This window comes from Pelobates fuscus, chromosome 2 (assembly GCF_036172605.1).
Source record: "Pelobates fuscus isolate aPelFus1 chromosome 2, aPelFus1.pri, whole genome shotgun sequence".
In the NCBI taxonomy this organism is placed as follows: domain Eukaryota; kingdom Metazoa; phylum Chordata; class Amphibia; order Anura; family Pelobatidae; genus Pelobates; species Pelobates fuscus.
The window spans coordinates 414258246-414272229 of NC_086318.1; the positions used below are offsets into that span (position 1 = coordinate 414258246).

General features: G+C 50.2%; 1 protein-coding gene across 2 annotated transcripts in view; it reads right to left on the reverse strand.

Moving 5' to 3' along the window:
- CLHC1 (clathrin heavy chain linker domain containing 1) overlaps positions 1 to 13635 on the reverse strand; it is a 52187-nt gene extending 38552 nt beyond the window's left edge. Inside the window, exon 1 of one of the 2 annotated variants that reach the window (XM_063441486.1) lies at positions 13571 to 13635. The gene's annotated coding sequence lies outside the window, so the exon portion shown is untranslated. Of the gene's footprint in view, positions 1 to 13520 lie in introns of both variants that reach the window. The other variant, XM_063441485.1, reaches the window with a different exon arrangement.
- Positions 13636 to 13984: the final 349 nt, after the last annotated feature.

Genomic DNA, 13984 nt, shown 5'->3' on the forward strand with positions numbered 1-13984 from the left:
ACGGATAAAGTCATAATACCTGAAGGTCCATTAAACTTTAAGGATGTTGTTCCATTTGGTAGGAACGTAATCTGCGCTTGTAATTTTGATAGCATATCACGTCCCAGCAATTGGACTGGACATTCAGGCATATAAAGGAATTGGTGTTTTACTACGTGGCCTCCCAATGTACAGAGTCGACTTTTAAGAACCGGTTTTTCAGCACTTCTTCCAGTTGCTCCTATCACAGTAATAGTCCTTCCAGATGGAGGAGCAACTAGATTAGTCACCACTGAATGTTCAGCACCAGTGTCGATCATGAACGCACTCCTTTTCCCCCCTATTGATACATCGACCATAGGCTCCGCTCGACCAAGGGGGAAGGAGCCCGGTCGGTATCAATAGTCCTCCATGACAGTGTCAGCCAATCCTACAAAGTCCCTACCTTCTCTATCGCGGGACCTTTGCGCTGCTGGAATATACCTGTCTTCCCTAACACTTCCTCTGTTCCCATTACTCCCTCTATAACCATTACTCCCTCCGGGGCCTCCTCTACCTCTCGCTCTACCTCTAAAGTTTCCGTAGCCTGCCCTGGGTTGGTCTCTCTCGTACTGCTCTCTTTGCGGACATTCGTTCCTCCAATGCCCTTCTTCCTTGCAATACGCGCATTGATCCCTACTCAAAGGCTCCCTACTCCATCTATTATTGCCTCTATCTGGGCCCCGTTTATCTACGCCTGCGATCGCTACCGCTAGCATATCAGCCTTTTTACGCATCTTGCGCTCTTCCTCTTTCTTACTTTCTGTATCCCTGTTCATATAGACCTTATTTGCTACCTCCATTAGTTGGGTGATGGACATACCTGCAAACCCTTCTAACTTTTGTAGCTTGCGCTTAATATCTCCGTATGCTTGGCTGACAAAGGCGGAGTTAACCATTCGGGAATTGTCTGCGTCTTCCGGATTAAAGGGGGTATACAAGCGGTATGCCTCCAATAATCGGTCATAAAAGACACTGGGCGCTTCATCGCTTTTCTGGATCACCTCAACTGTCTTCGACATGTTAATGGCTTTCTTTCCTCCGGCTTTCATGCCAGCAATTATAGCGTCTCTATAGGCTCTGAGTTGAACCATATCAGCACCATTTACGTTCCAATCGGGATCGGTGTTGGGATAGTGTGTCGCGGCCCATGCTGCTGGATTGGCTTGGTTCAAAGCACGGGCTCTATCCTCTAATGCTTTAATGGCTGCTTGATTTATTCTTGTCCTTTCCTCATTGTTAAATAAAGTCATTAGTAACTGCTGGCAATCAGCCCATGTCGGATTATGCGTCTGTACTATTGAGGTGAACAGATCAGTCATAGCTTGTGGTTTCTCAGTATACGAGGAATTATGGGTCTTCCAGTTTAAAAGATCGGTTGTGGTAAATGGGACATATACGAAGACTGGGTCAGCGTGTGCCATTTGACCTGCGGCATCGATATAAGCTGACCCGGGATTCAGACGAAGAGGCATCTGATAGTGCTTTAATTGTTGGGCACCAGTCAACTGTCGGGTTTGGATGGGGCTACGTAGAGAGGCGTCAGTCATGGGTTCCGGTCGGGGAGAGATAGGGTATGGGGATGTGGGAGGTCGGTTTTGGGAAAAGGTCGTAAATAAAACACTTCGAGCCGAGCTAGATGAAGCTTGACCGGAAGTCTGAAGTGGCGCCAAATCAGGATATTCGTTTCTAATGGGGGTGGATTCTGGTTCCAGAAGGGGAGATTTAGTACGAGGGGGGGTGGATCCTGTACTGGAGGAGGAAGCGGAAGTGGATGAGGGTAATGAGGGGAGGGGTGCAGGACTTCCTGCGTTTGCGTCACTTCTTCTTAACGGAAAGTAAGGGGGCGGCAAAGGGATCTCGGACTCAGGGGGCGTGTCCAAAATGGGCCTAACACCAGTCCTAGTGGACGAGCAAGTCCTAGCTACCATGAGGCGACACTGCTCCTCGTGGCATGTCTGGAGCCATTTTGGCGAGTCATTTACGGCCTGTCTCCAACAGTCAATATAAGGAAACTGGCCGTAAAGTTCAGGCCTACCCGATACAGCCACGTGTAAGCGCTGTACCAGAGTTGGATCCAAACTGCCACGTGGCGGCCATGCCGCAACCAAAGTAGGCCACTCCCTAGTACACAAAGTGACCAAACGTACAGGAGACATCTTTACCCCAAAATCACAAACTTTGAATCCCTTTTTAAAATTCTTAACCATACATCCTAAGGGATCCGGAATCGTTGACTGCGACGCACCCATACTTAACAATGGAACGTCGTCGACAACGAATACTATACACGCGTACTATTCAACAGTCACACCCGTTTCCTCTGGCAACAGCACCACGTGGTACGGTTACCAAGTGAAATGTACACAATAACAATAAACACTCAGGGAATTCCCGTACACACACAGCTGTTACACCAGTCACTATATAATCAATATTATGCCCTTTGGCGTAACTATACAGTCACCCACGCTATAATTCTCTATATACGAATTACCCGTCTATAACAAACCCCAGTAACATCGTCTTTTACAAATAGCGGTTACAGTACGGTTAGCATAGGTCAAAGCACAAGTTAAGGTCACAATACAATTATTAGTGGTTATGGTGTTAAACATGCAATGGACGACAATGATTAGTACTTATTATATAATGTCAGTAAATATACAGGGTTATGGTACCGTGCACTATAATACAGCAACACACTATTAACACTCTCGCTAGACGGCTGAGCTCGCGCTATCTAACAAGATATACACTTTACTAAAACAATCGTTAACACATTTACAATTCCCAACTAAACTATTGGCCAGTACCTTGAATGGACTACCTAAAACTATATACACCCGTTTTGGTTAGCCACACTGCCCAATCACCACATATATAGCGAGCTAGAGAACCGAATTTACACAGGCGCCTCTTAGTCGCACTATCAAAAGTCTAGTGGGTTCCAAATTTACACGCCTTCCCACTTAGCCCAGATAGGATGAGAACTAGCGAACCGAATTTACACAGGCGCCGCTTAGTCTCCCGGTCCCTCCGACCTAGCGAACGTAATATACACCCTAGAACGCTAGTCTAGACAAGACACCGGTGTCCGGCTAGGGCTATTTACACCAGGACCCCGCCTGACTAACCAAATCAAACGGTCTGACTAAAGAGCGTTCGATCGAGCGGTGCGCCTTCGCTCCTTCCCTCCGACAGAGGGGGCAGATACACAGATTCAAAACCCCTTTGGGCCTACCGCACAATCGGTATACCCCTAGTGGGTCCTGCCGTCTAAAACAGCAGTTGTCTTACCTCCTCGTTCCTGAACCTGAGTTCACACTCATCGACGGGGACACCCCAGCACTTCTCACGTAGAGGCCGATGATCTCCTGGACAACAGACCAGTGGCGCCGAGACGAAGGGAGGTCCACGCAGAAGTTCAGGGGTGCAGCCGTAGAGAACGTGGGCAAAGATAGACCGTCTCACGCCTCTGCCTCTCAGCTACCGTTGAACGATGAGCTTCCCGGCCAATGCACCAAATGATACCGGAGAAACTGACGGAAGCCAAGCACAGAGAGATGGACACAGGTTTCTTCAGGAAGGAAGAGATTCTTTATTGGATCACCGATCGGGACTCAGAGGGACTAGCGTCACCAAAATACAGCAAAGTCTGAGTACTGAATACATAGAGTACATTCCTTATATAGCACTGTAGCTCCTCCCACAATTAACTACACCCACACATACCCTTAACCTATTTAATAAATAGAGTCTAAACTCATCCATCCGGTCTAACCACGTGGCTCATCTGATACAAAGGAGAGGGACGCGTAATTCCAGTTCTTACATTCCTGCACCTGGTCAGTACAGTGATAACAGTATCTTAGCTACGTGTAATTAACTAACTGATACTACAAACACATATACATACATATGCCTTGTGGCAATCTTAGCCTGCTAAACTTGTATTTTACTGGAATTACATCACACTACAATGGAGTCTAATGGAGCCTGGAGGGGGGGTCTCTCCAACACTCTGGTTCCTATTCACAATACAGCAACACAACATAGCTCGCTGATACCTAGGCCAAGTTGGCTCCTCTTACCTCAATTACGGTTGCTGGTTGGCAGGGTGTGGGCTTGGTGGCTGCGGCTGGCAGGCTGTGGGCTTGCTGGCTCCGGCTGGCAGGCTGTGGGCTTGCTGGCAGGCTGTGGGCTTGCTGGCTCCAGCTGGCAGGCTGTGGCTTGCTGGCTCCGGCTGGCAGGCTGCACCTGGCAAGCTGTGTGCCTACTGGCTTTGGCTGGCAGGCTGTGTTGTTGCTGGCTGTAGGCCTGTGGCTTGCTGGCAGGCTGTGGGCTTGCTATAGGCAGGCTGGCTGGCAGCCTGTAGTGGCCGGCTGCTGGGCTGTGGGTGCCTGTGGCCGGCTGCTGGGCTGTGGCCGGCTGCTGGCCTGTGGGCGGCTGACCTATGGGCGGCTGGGCTGCTGACCTATGGGCGGCTGGGCTGCTGGCTTGTGGTGGCCGGCTGGCTTGTGGTGGCCGGCTGGCTTGTGGTGGCCGGCTGGCTTGTGGTGGCCGGCTGGCGGCCTGTGGTGGCCGGCTGCAGGGCTGTGGGTGCCTGTGACCGGCTGCTGGGTTGTGGCTGGCTGCTGTGGCCGACCTGTCGCCGGCTGCTGGCCTGTCGGTGGCTGGGTAGTTGGCCTGGGGCCTGTGGCTGGCTGGCTAGTTGGCCTGGGGCCTGTGGCTGGCTGGCTAGTTGGCCTGGGGCCTGTGGCTGGCTGGCTAGTTGGCCTGGGGCCTGTGGCTGGCTGGCTAGTTGGCCTGGGGCCTGTGGCTGGCTGGCTAGTTGGCCTGGGGCCTGTGGCTGGCTGGCTAGTTGGCCTGGGGCCTGTGGCTGGCTGGCTAGTTGGCCTGGGGCCTGTGGCTGGCTGGCTAGTTGGCCTGGGGCCTGTGGCTGGCTGGCTAGGTGGCCTGGGGCCGGCTGGCCTGGGGCCTGTGGCTGGCCGGCTAGTGGGTCTGGGGCTGGCTGGCCTGGGGTCTGGGGCTGGCTGAGGCCTGTGGCTTGCTGGCTGGGGCCTGGGGCTTGCTGGCTGGGGCCTGGGGCTTGCTGGCTGGCCTGTGGCTTGCTGGCTGGCCTGGGGCCTGTGGCTTGCTGGCTGGCCTGGGGCCTGTGGCTTGCTGGCTGGCCTGGGGCCTGTGGCTTGCTGGCTGGCCTGTGGCCTGTGGCTTGCTGGCTGGCCTGGGGCCTGTGGCTTGCTGGCTGGCCTGGGGCCTGTGGCTTGCTGGCTGGCCTGGGGCCTGTGGCTGGGGCCCTGTGGCTGTGGCCTGGGGCCCTGTGGCTGTGGCCTGTGGCCTGGGGCCCTGTGGCTGGGGCCCTGTGGCTGGGGCCCTGGGGCTTGGGCCCTGGGGCTGGGGCCCTGGGGCCCTGTGCCTGGGGCCCTGTGCCTGGGGCCCTGTGCCTGGGGCCCTGTGGCTGGGGCCTGGGGCCCTGTGACTGGGGCCTGGGGCCCTGTGGATGGGGCCCTGTGGATGGGGCCTGGGGCCCTGTGGCTGGGGCCCTGGGGCCCTGGGGCCCTGTGGCTGGGGCCCTGTGGCCCTTTGGCTGGGGCCCTGTGGCTGGGGCCCTGGGGCCCTGTGGCTTGGGCCCTGGGGCCCTGTGGCTGGGGCTGGCCTGGGGCCCTGTGCCTGGGGCCCTGTGCCTGGGGCCTTGTGCCTGGGGCCCTGTGGCTGGGGCCTGGGGCCCTGTGGATGGGGCCCTGTGGATGGGGCCTGGGGTCCTGTGGCTGGGGCCTGGGGGTCTGTGGCTGGCCTGGGGCCTGGGGCCCTGTGGCTGGGGCTGGCCTGGGGCCCTGTGGCTGGGGCCTTGTGCCTGGGGCCCTGTGGCTGGGGCCTGGGGCCCTGTGGCTGGGGCCCTGTGGATGGGGCCTGGGGGTCTGTGGCTGGGGCCGGGGGGTCTGTGGCTGACCTGGCTGGTTGCTGGTTGCTGGTTGCTGGGCCTGGGATGTGAAGAAAATGGCCTTCCCCTCTTTTTTGTAGTGTGGATTCCGGTCCCGTGCAGGCGGCGCCCGTCGACGTCATCGCGTCACGTAGTGACGTCGACGCGCCTCCGCGCACAAGACCGGGCCCCTCCTCCTCCTCCTCCTCCTCCTCCTCATACAGCGCCGGGCCCGGGCCCCGATCTCCCCGATCTCCCCACACTGAATAACTTTGCAGCCGTGCACATTATGTGCACGGCTGCGGCGGGCCCCCCTCCCGGCCGGGCCCTCGGACCACGTCCGAAGTGCCCGACCGGTCAGTCCGCCCCTGTGTTCATATTAGGATAGGTCTGCATTGGCCATTTAAACTAGTATAGTTTATCTCCATCCCTTCAGCTGTTGAATTACATATGCTCAATTCAGTGACAGGATTCAGCTAGTAAAAAAATGTAAGGGTTGTTCATTTGTATCTTACATAGTTACATAGTTACATAGTTACATAGCTGAAAAGAGACTTGCGTCCATCAAGTTCAGCCTTCCTCACATATGTTTTTGCTGTTTATCCAGAAGAAGGCAAAAAACCCAGTCTGAAGCGCTTCCAATTTTGCAACAAACTAGGAAAAAATTCCTTCTTGACCCCAAACCAGCAGTCAGATGTCTCCTTGGATCAAGCAGCTATTACCCCACTAATTAGAAATTATCTCCCTGTATGTTATGTTTTTGCAAGTATTTATCCAATTGCAGTTTAAACATCTGTATAGACTCTGACAAAACCACCTCTTCAGGCAGAGAATTCCATATCATTATTGCTCTTACTGTAAAAAAAACTTTTCTTTGCCTAAGATGAAATCTCCTTTCTTCAAGCCTAAATGTGTGACCTCGTGTCCTATGTATAGCCCTGTTTATGAATAGATTTACAGATAATGGCTTGTTCTGGACCCGAATATATTTGTATAATGTTATCATATCCCCTCTCAGGCACCGTTTTTCCAAACTAAAGATATTTACATTTTTTAACCTTTCTTCATTACTAAAATGCTCCATTCCTTTTATCAATTTTGTAGCACGTCTCTGGACCTTTTCTAGTGCCATGATATCTTTCTTTAGAACAGGTGCCCAAAATTGCACAGCATATTCAAGGTGTGGTCTTACCAGCGATTTATAAAGAGGCAAAATTATATTTTTATCTCGAGAATTTATACCCCTATTTATACATGACAAAATCTTACTGGCCTTAGCAACGGCAGATTGACATTGCATATTGCTACCTAATTTGTTGTCTATAACAATTCCCAAATCCTTCTCGTGTGTGGTTATCCCTAGTTCACTACAATTTAGGGTGTAAATTGCTTGTGCATTCTTAACCCCGAAGTGCATAACTTTGCATTTTTCTACGTTAAATTTCATCTGCCATTTTAGTGCCCAGTCCCCCAATCTATCCAAATCCTTCTGCAGCAAGGCAATATCCTGCTCACATTTTATTACTTTACAAAGTTTTGTGTCATCTGCAAACACTGATACATGGCTTTCAATGCCCATTTCAAGATCATTTATAAATATGTTAAATAGAAGCGGTCCCAAAACAGAACCCTGAGGGACACCACTTACCACTTTTGTCCAGCTTGAAAATTTACCATTTATGGCAACTCGTTGTACTCTATGTTTAAGCCAATGTTCTACCCAAGAACAAGAATATTCATCTAGACCAATTTCCTTTAGTTTGAAGACTAACCTATTGTGTGGAACCGTATCAAATGCCTTGGCAAAATCCAAGTAGATCACATCCACTGCAACACCCTGATCTATATTTCTACTTACTTATCTTCTAAAACTTCCATTTTTTTCTTATACCATATGTAGAAATCATCACTGAGAAGGGAGTTAGATATGAGCATTAAATCTTACTGACCAACATTATGTCAAATTTCTTGTCTATATGCATCACTTGCTTGTCTCTGCCATTATTATTATTTATATAGCGCCAACAAATTCCGTAGTGCTGTACAATGGGTGGACTAACAAACATGTAATTGTAACCAGACAAGTGGGACGCACAGGAACAGAGGGGTTGAGGGCCCTGCTCAATGAGTTTACATGCTAGAGGGAACAGGGCCGGACTGGAAACTAAAAGCAGCCCTGGAAAAAAATTCTATACCAGCCCAATAATGCGTCGCGCCAGCATAGTGTGCTGATATAGAGGGTGAAAAAATAACTTGAAATTGAAAACTCTTACTCCAACGAAAGAACGCATATAGGGCTTCAAAATAAACAAAAGAGTGCCTATATTTTAAGTAGACGTACATTTGCATGTAATCAATGTTCCAGTACAACTACTTTGGCCTATTAAGGACATTTTAGTAATGGGACTGAAATGCTGAATGTCTGCAATTGCACAACTAAACAAAAATGAAGTTAGCTTGTTTATTTTGAAGTTCTATGGGTGCGCTCTTCACTTTAAATATGTTATGGTGCATGAGTATGCAACTAGCAACAAGACTGGGCCAATACGTGCTCATTACACACACACACACACATATATATATATATATATATATATATGTGTGTGTGTGTGTGTGTATTACTGTCAGGATCACATCAATTTACGTCTATTACCTTTACCTCATTTAGTGTATCTTGTCTCCAATTGTCTCCTTTTTTTCTCTTACAGCGACCCTTGTGTTTCTTTTACTTCATCCCAGTCCCTGTGTTTCTTTTTACCCTTCTCCAGCCTCTGTATTTCTCTTTCCCTAGCCCCTTTTGTGTTGTTCTTAGCCCCAGCCAACAAACCTTCTGTGTCTCTTTCTTCCCTCTCCTTCCTGTCTCTCTTCCCCCTCTCCTCCCTGAGTCTCTCTTCCCCATCTCCTCCCTGTGTCTCTCTCTTACCCCTCTGTCTCTTTGTACCCCCATCCCATGTGTCTCTCTATTACCCCTCTGCCTCTTTGTCCCCCTTCCCTGGTGTCTCTCTATTACCCCTCTGTCTCTTTGTCCCCCCCCTTCCCTGGTGTCTCTCTATTACCCCTCTCTTTGTCCCCCCATCCCCTGTCTCTCTATTACCCCTCTGTCTCTTTGTCCCCCCCCCTTCCCTGGTGTCTCTCTATTACCCCTCTCTTTGTCCCCCCCATCCACTGTCTCTCTATTACCTCTCAGTCTCTGTGTCCCCCCTTCCCCAGTGTTTCTATTACCCCTCTATTTGTCCCCCTTCCCCTCTTTTTGTCCTCCACTTCCCTCTATTTGTCCCCCCTTCCCCTCTATTTGTCCCCCCCTTCCCCTCTTTTTGTCCCCTTCCCCTTCCCCTATTTTTCTCTGTACCTGCTGCTGCTACAGGAGGACTGAGGGAGGGGGCGGAGCTAACTACCATGCTCCCTCCCGGTTCCCATAATTCCCAGCATCTACAGATCATAGAGTAATCCCTACACTATGATCTGTAGATGCTGGGAATTATGGGAACCGCGAGGGAGCTTGGTAGTTAGCTCCGCCCCCTCCCTCAGTCCTCCTGTGCTGACAGCTATGCTGCTGTCAGTATCAGTGAGTGTGCTGCTGCATCGCTTAGGCGGCCGCCCGGCACACTCACTGATACTGACAGCAGCATAGCTGTCAGCACAGGAGATGGGGCTGCCGGCCGCAAGGTGAGTAATCACCTCAGAGTGTGCCGCCGGACCGGCCACCCGGCGGCACTGACATGCGGCCGGCGGCCGCGATTTTATTAGACAGCAGGGCTCCCTCTCACTCTCCAGCCCCCCAGGTGCCGCGGCCCACCGGGAAATTTCCCGGTATCCCGGTGGGCCAGTCCGGCCCTGAGAGGGAATGATGTAAAGTGTCACAAAAGGTAAAAGTAGGGGTAGAAAATTAGATTAGTAGAACAGTATCCACTCAAGGCTTAGTGTGTTTTTTTAATGACAGTTGCATGAGCGAAATCAGTTGGGAAGCTATTAACAGTTTAATTGATATGCTTTTGTGAAAAACTGAGTTTTGAATGATTTTTTGAAGTAGTGGAGACTGGGTGAGCGTCTAACAGAGAACGGAAGTACTGGGGTTGGAACGTTTTTTAATCAGGCTTTGCTTATGGCAGATGATTAGGTGATGGAGCTCTGACTTTCTTGCAGCAGTATTGGGGCTGGAAAGTCATCATTATTACCAGGTTTCATTCAAGCCCAGATTGCCTTACAATCCATAATAAATGCTGCTGCCAGACCCATATAGCAGACCTCCCATCCCTCACCAATCAAAATTCCTAGTTCTTATTAGTTCTTCTTATTATTATATTTATATAGCGTAAAAATATTCTGTGGTGCTTTACAATGGGTGGCCTAACAAACATGCATTTGTTACCAGACAAGTTTGACACACAGAAAAAGAGGGGTTGAGGGCAGTGGCGTACACATGACCCATGGGGCCCCGGTGCGAAAATTGATCCGTGGCCCCCCCCCCCCCCCTCGCGCTTACTCTGCGCGGGCCGGGGCAGCAACACATGGCGGCGGGCACCTGGTCGCAGGGGTTGCAGGGCTGCGACCGCGGTATGTACGCCAGTGCATGCAGATGCACACACACTTAAAGGACCACTACAGACACCCAGATCACATCAGCTCAATGAAGTGGTCTGGGTGTCAGGTCCCTCTAGTTTTAACCCTGCAGCTGAAATCATAGCAGTTTCAGAGAAACTGTTATGTTTCACTGAGGGTTAATCCAGCCTCTAGTGGCTGTCTCACTGACAGCCGCTAGAGGCGCTTCCGCCATTTTAAGACACTGAACGTCCATAGGAAAGCATTGAGTAATGCTTTCCTATGGGCGGTTTGAATGCGTGCGCGGCTCTTGCCGTGCATGCGCATTCGGAGCTGAGAGGCGGAGAGATCCCCAGCGCCATGGGAGTCCGGCGCTGGAGAAAGGTAAGTGCTGAAGACGCACACACACACTCTCACGAACAAATGCATACACACTAGCTAACAGACACACACATTTACTGACAGAGACACACTCAGCGGCAGACATACATACACAGTCACTTACAAAACATACACTCTCACTGACAAACACACACTCACTAACAGACATAAAACAGACTCACTAACACACACACACACACAAACACACTCAGTAACAGACACACACAGTAACACACTCACTGACACTCACTAGCAGACACACACACTCTAACACAAACACCAACACTCACACTAACACACACACACACACTAACACTCACACACACTAACACTCACCCACATTAACACTCACACACATTAACACTCACACACATTAACACTCACACACACTGACACTCACACACACTGACACTCACACACACACTAACACACACACTAACACTCACACACACACTCACACACACACTCACACACACTAACACTCACACACTTACACATGTTTTTTTTTTATTTAATCCCCCCAGCCTCCCTACCTTTTGGAGTGCTGAGGGGATTCCCTGGGGTCCAGTGGTGCTGCTGGGCTCCTAGGCGGGCAGTCAGGCTGGCCGGTGCGCGAGGGAGCACTCTCCCCTGAGTGCTTCCTCTTCAGCTCCCTTGCGCGCCGTGTAGGGATGCCGGCGCCGGAAGATGACGTCATCTTCCGGCTCCGGTATCAGTGCGGTGCGCGAGGGAGCTGAAGAGGAAGCACTCAGGGGAGAGTGCTCCCTCGCGCACCGGCCAGCCTGACTGCCCGCCGGGTGTAAGCAGGGCCAGCCTCGGGGGGCTCTGAGGTGGCTGGCTCCTGGGGCCCCCAAGAGAAGAGGCAGGCCCAGTGGGCAACTGCGACCCCTGCGACCCTGGTATGTACGCCACTGGTTGAGGGCTGTGTTTAATGAGCTTAAATGCTAGAGGGAGTGGGGTAAAGTGACACAAAAGGTTAGAGAAGTATTAGGGAAGTAGATTGGTAGAATAGTATTCAATGAAGACTTAGTGTGGGGGTTTTGGAGCCATTAACAGTTTAATTGATATGCTTTTGTGAAAAAGTGAGTTTCTAATGATTTTTTGAAGGAGTGGAGACTGGGTGAGCGTCTAACGGAAAAGGGAAGGGAGTTCCACAGGAATGGTGCAGCCCTAGAGAAGTCGTGAATGCGAGCATTAGAGGTGGGAGTACGAACAGAGGATAGACGCAGGTCTTCGGCAGAGCGTAGTGGCCTAGACGGGACATACTTGTGTATTAGGGAGGATAGATAGGTGGGAGCAGCGTTATGTAGAGATTTGAAAGCAAGAACTAGAATTCTATATTGAGCCCTATATCTTACGGGAAGCCAATGCAGGGACTGACAGAGGGGTGAGGCGTGGGAGGTGTGGAAGGACAGGAAGATGAGCCTCGCATTCATTATAGACTGCAAAGGGAGCACGTAAGACCAGTGTGAAGTGGATTGCAGTAGTCAAGGCTAGAGAGGACAGTGGCATGGACCAGCACCTTAGCCGCATCTGGCGTTAAGTAGAGGCGGATGTGCGCAATGTTTTTGAGATAGAAGCAGCAGGATTTGGAGATAGACTGGACATGAGGGATGAAGGAGAGGTCGGAGTCAAAGACAACACCTAGACAAGGAGCCTGCGTGGTGGAGCTGATGGTAGCACCAATAAGGTGGAGAAAGACAGAAACGTGAGTAGCAACACTTGAGGGAGGAAAGACCAGAAGTTCTGTTTTGAACAAGTTGAGATTAAGGAAGTGGGCAGCCATCCAGTTAGAAATAGCAGAAAGGCAGTCAGAGACACTAGTTAAGAGGGGCAGGGAGAGATCAAGGGAGGACAGATAGATTTGCGTGTCATCCACATAGAAGTGATATTGGATGAGTTTACGAATGGAGGCAGTGTAGCTCAAAAACAGTAGGGGACCAAGGACTGAACCTTGGGGGACGCCAACAGAGAGAGGTTGTAAGGAAGGGGCAGAGCCAGAGAAAGAAACACTAAAAGAGCGCTGGGTGAGGTAGGAGGTGCACCAGGAGAGAGCAATATCTCGTAGACCGAGATTACAGAAGATGAGAAGAAGCTGTGTTGAGAAGATGAGAAGAAGCAGTGGAGAGGTCAAGGAGAATAAGGATAGAGTAGTGACCATGAGATTTTGCATCTAGTAGGTCGTTTTATACGTTGGTCAGAGCCATTTCCACAGAGTGCTGAGTGTGGAAACCATACTGAAGTGGGTCGAGCAGAGAATTGGACTCGAGGAAGTCTGTCAAACCTGACATACACAAGTCTTTCAAGCAAAAGGCAGTAGCGAGATAGGGCGGTAGTTGGACGGGGAGTTAGGGTCAAGGTTGGGCTTTTTTAGAATCGGGGTGAGTATTATTGCTGTGGGGCTGTGTAATACACTCAGATATACCAAGAATATGGATTTGGACACAAATTGCTGCTAACCCCTCACTGCCTTTAGTATATTTACGTTGAAATCTTTCAATTTACTTCAATGTCTATTGCATAATTTGTACAGCGCTGCAGACTATGTTGGCGCTTTATCAATGATAATATTTGTCCAGCTGTGGGAGGGGTAGTTGTAAAACACTCTATATAAATAATAACATAATAATAATAATAATACAAGGCAGGTCAGCTTTACCATATTAATATCAGAGAACTCTTTGCATCCTGGAAGAGTAACATTGTTACCTTGTCCCAGTCCCTGCCATTGACATTAGTCTCTCTGTATCAATCTTGTTGCTAGGGACTGTTGCCAGGGGCGTTGCTGTTCGAGACTAGAGAAGGACTTTAGCGACAAGGGCAGGAGAGGCAGGTGCATCACGGGAGATGTAGTTCGATGATAAAAATTAAGCTATTATAGGGCTATTTCTTTACATAGAAGAGAGTTTCCTTTTTTAGTCTAAGCTGAATAAATCACTTTGGCTCCGAAATATGTGCATATCATTAGAAAAAAAAATATTCTTAGTGTATATGGCGACCAAACACACGTGACCAAGGAATACAAATCCCGGCATGCATTGCTGTATTGGGGTCCTCGGTTATGAAGAGTTTACTTTTATTATAGCGCAAAGGAGAAAATTAGAGAAGATTACACATAGATCA